The sequence below is a fragment of the Phyllostomus hastatus genome, unplaced genomic scaffold (genome assembly GCF_019186645.2).
Source record: "Phyllostomus hastatus isolate PE091 unplaced genomic scaffold, TTU_PhHast_1.1 phas_scaffold_46, whole genome shotgun sequence".
Classification (NCBI taxonomy): Eukaryota; Metazoa; Chordata; class Mammalia; order Chiroptera; family Phyllostomidae; genus Phyllostomus; species Phyllostomus hastatus.
In genome coordinates this window covers 25,801,327-25,803,888 of record NW_025334032.1, presented here as the reverse complement: position 1 = coordinate 25,803,888, position 2,562 = coordinate 25,801,327, and the positions used below count along the sequence as shown (strand labels likewise).

General features: G+C 40.9%; 1 non-coding gene across 1 annotated transcript; it reads left to right on the top strand.

Moving 5' to 3' along the window:
* Window positions 1–2,123: 2,123 nt before the first annotated feature.
* On the top strand, window positions 2,124–2,230 carry LOC123807835. Its single transcript, XR_006783712.1, has one exon. It is a non-coding gene; the product is annotated as a U6 spliceosomal RNA (small nuclear RNA).
* The last annotated feature ends 332 nt before the right edge of the window (window positions 2,231–2,562 follow it).

The window sequence follows — 2,562 nt, the reverse complement described above, 5'->3', positions numbered from 1 at the left end:
AATATCTTCTGATTGCATCTGTTATATCTTTGTACAAGGAGGAAAAATATTCTTTACAGCAGGGCTACAAAATTATACATATTACAGCTGAATATTCAGGTATTAAAATAGGTTTTCCTGCTTGTTAGGAAAAGAAGAACCTGGAAATTGTTTTTGTTTTTATTTGGTATTTCATCTACCAGGGGCCTGAAGGAGCTGGAGTGTGTGATTTTAGAGGTGTTTTAAAACATGGTGTTTAAAATGCATGTCTAATGGATATTTAAAAGGAATACCTTGAAATAGTGATGCAAAAGTTCCTTCAAGTAAACAATGAATAAATCCATGTTATATCATTTTTAGTGCTATTAAGGGGAAAGTTAAAGGGTGATTAAATTGCCTTTTCTTTTAAACCAGCATCTGTTTTGCTTTTTATCACATTTATTCATTCATAGATGAGTAGAGTTGTGCCCAACCCATGCAGTACTTAGATCGGTGCATGTTGTGGGTGCATGAAACTATGCGACTGCATAACTGTCTGAATTTGACCATCTGTATTAAAGGGTAGTGTTGCTGGTGGAAATGGGGTTCTTCCAATGTTGCGAGAAAAGCACTTCACTGACCATGCATGGGAGAATGAAAGATGGTGGTAAGACTTATTGAAGATGGAGCAAAAACAAAGGACTGTCCCTGGTCCAGCTCCGCCCCACCGTGGAAGAAGTCCAGGCTTGTCTTGATCAATCCCGGAAGAATGGCCAGGGTCCCGAACTTCGGTGCCATTGGTTTGGTCCACCCCAAAGATTAGTCCAGTTCAGTCTCTGCCCCCATCCAGCTAGCGTGGTCTCTGCTTCCTCTGCACTCTGGCTGGCGCTGCTCTGCTGTACTCAGGCTTGTGCTTGGAACCTGAACACAGGACTGTGTGCCTGCTGGGCCCTGCATGGCTGTTATGGAGCGGGAACACACAAATAAATGGGCAAACAAATGTGTGTTACTAGGAGAGGGAAAGAGGGAGAGAGGGAGAGGGAAGTGGGAGAGACAGGGACTTTGACTTTGCATCCGATTGTATCATCCTGGTCTTGGGAAAGACTAGGTGTTCTTTCAAACCAACCAATTTCCCAGTCCTTCACCGGTCTGTGCTGGGCCTTCTCCCCTACCAATCTGTTTCCTTGACCTTCCAGGCTTGTGTGTCCCTTATCCAACCCTATCCTTTCCTCAGCTAGACTTCTCTCCTTATGGGCGGCATCTTAGCTCCCACTGCGCATGCCTGTAAGTAGAAGGACCTCCCCCAGCAGCGTCTTGGCTCCGCCTGGGCATAGCCCAGCAGAGGAATTTCCTACTTATTGGTTTGGTAATCCTGGCTAATGACCGGTAATGATCCTTCCTGCCCCGGGTGATTAGGTCCCCAGGGCAGAGGATGCAGCAGTCCCCTGGGAGCATGTGAAGCCCAGCTCAGCAGACTTATTGTCTGAGTCAGCTCCCTCGTTTATTAGGCTTAATGTCTGAATCCCTTTGCCCTCATCCTCTGTTAATACTAACTAGCCACCTAGGCTAACAGTAGGAGCTTCTGCAAAACGTGTCATTTGCAGAATGTCAGGCACCCCATAGCCACTAAGTAAATATAAACTAAATGCAACTGAAAATGGCTCTCAATCATTAAAAAAAATAGAACTATTAAACATCCAACTGACTTTCCGATGTGGTATAACTCATTTCCTTTATTCCTGCCTGTAAAGAATCCATCATTTCCGGTAATCAATAATGGCACATACCTGCTGATAAATGGCAATGGTCACATAAATAAATATGTAGTTTTTGTTTTATGTAAAGATGATGTCATGTTCATGAGATATGTCCTCGTAAGAACTCCTTTTTACCTAATTTTTCTCATGCAAAGACAGATAGCAGCGCTCATTTCTAGATGCCCGAGTCAAAAATTTTATACCTCTAAGGCTGGCTATTCCAGATGGAAGTGAAATATACTATTTTGGTTTCACAACATGTTCATAATCAACAAGTCCAATTAAGATAGTGCCCCCACACACTCCTTTGTCCACCAGTGTACCTACCATTTGACAACTAATTATATAAAAATGTCTATTAATTTGTATCTTTAAATAAATACACATACAATGAACACAATAACATCAGTGCTTGCTTTGGCAACACATACACTGAAGTTGGAATGAGACAGAGAAGATTAGCTTGGCCCCTGTGCAAGGATAACATGCAAATCCATGAAGCATTCCACATTTTAAAAAATAAAGAAAATATTAACATTGAAAATATATACCTCCTCAGTAACTTTGTTTATGAGTTCAATCTCAGCTTCAGAACGACACAGAAACAATATACTTGAGAAAGGAAGAAATATAGTTCTTATTTGTATCCTCTTGGTCCTGAAAGAGCTTGTCAGTAATAGTATATGCAAAGCTGTACACATAGTTCCCTTGAGCTTAATATGAAGCTTTAGGATAAAACTAAGTGACAAAAAATATAAAATGTAACAGATTTAAAAAATTAATAACTAAAATCATCTTTTTGAGTGTGTGATGGGTAGGAGGAGCATTAATGGTCTCAAAAAAGTAA